We start from the raw sequence: 1,070 nt of genomic DNA, 5'->3' as shown, positions 1-1,070 counted from the left end.
CAAGAGGAATCCCCTTCATAGGTGGGTTGAGAGGACTCAACCCTTGGAATATTCTCATTTCGACCAAAGCTTCTGCTCTCTGGCTCTGCAGAGCTTCTGCTCTCTATTCTTCCAGAGCACCTGCTGCTGTGGCCTCGTTCTCCAATTCCGCCTCTTGGTCCTAGACCAACTCCTCTACGTCCTTGTCTTCCAATACTTCTAGTGCGCTTGGTATAAAACATTTTCCTACAACTCACAACGATAAATCTATTAACCTCAATACAGTCATCACTTAACAGCAAGCACACTAACAGCAGGAATAACAGTCCAAATTCATCATTTCTGTTTTAATTTTATTTTCAACCTTAATTCTGTCTAAGTTTAGGCTAAAATCATAACCTATTTCTCTTAGAACTAAGGCTCTGATACCACTTGTAAAGACCCAAAATCCGATCTTTATCTTAACCTCAAATCATTAATAAATTTCAACCTTAAAATTTGGAAACTTACATAAAATACTGAATTGAAACAGTTTAAACATAAATCACAACGGAAGTCTAAAAATTTCTTCTGATCATACAACAATTACTTAAACCCACAACTGACTACTCTTCATCAAGACAAGTCACGACTAGACTTCATTTCAAGTCTATCCTCTTCACGCGTAGCCTGGCGCTACGCCCTCTCTTTGCCCTTGCTACTATTCCCATAAGTGTAATGACCTGGTTGCATTTTTTTTTTTGAAGAAAAAACACGAGTTTGGTGAGCCTAAGGCCCAGTGAATAAACGGTTTACACAGTTCATAAACTACCGAAAACATGAGGGGGGAAATGACTATATCACACAGCATGTTCGCTCTTACGGCTTAACAAGCTTCACACAGCGTGCTTGTTTTCAGTGTTAAATCCTTAGTACAGTTCCCCCCAAATTTCCCACACAGCATTTTATCATAGAAAACACGTTCACACAACAAACATATTCGTAAAATACAGCAAGCTTGCAATTTAACAGAAACAGATATGCAACCCTTAAAAAATATCACGTAAACTCACTGTGATTGATAGCTTCGAACGTTCGTCTGATGAACGTCA

This window comes from Cynara cardunculus (genome assembly GCF_001531365.2).
Source record: "Cynara cardunculus var. scolymus isolate 2C chromosome LG 15, CcrdV1, whole genome shotgun sequence".
Taxonomy (NCBI): Eukaryota; Viridiplantae; Streptophyta; class Magnoliopsida; order Asterales; family Asteraceae; genus Cynara; species Cynara cardunculus.
This window is presented reverse-complemented; position numbering follows the sequence as displayed.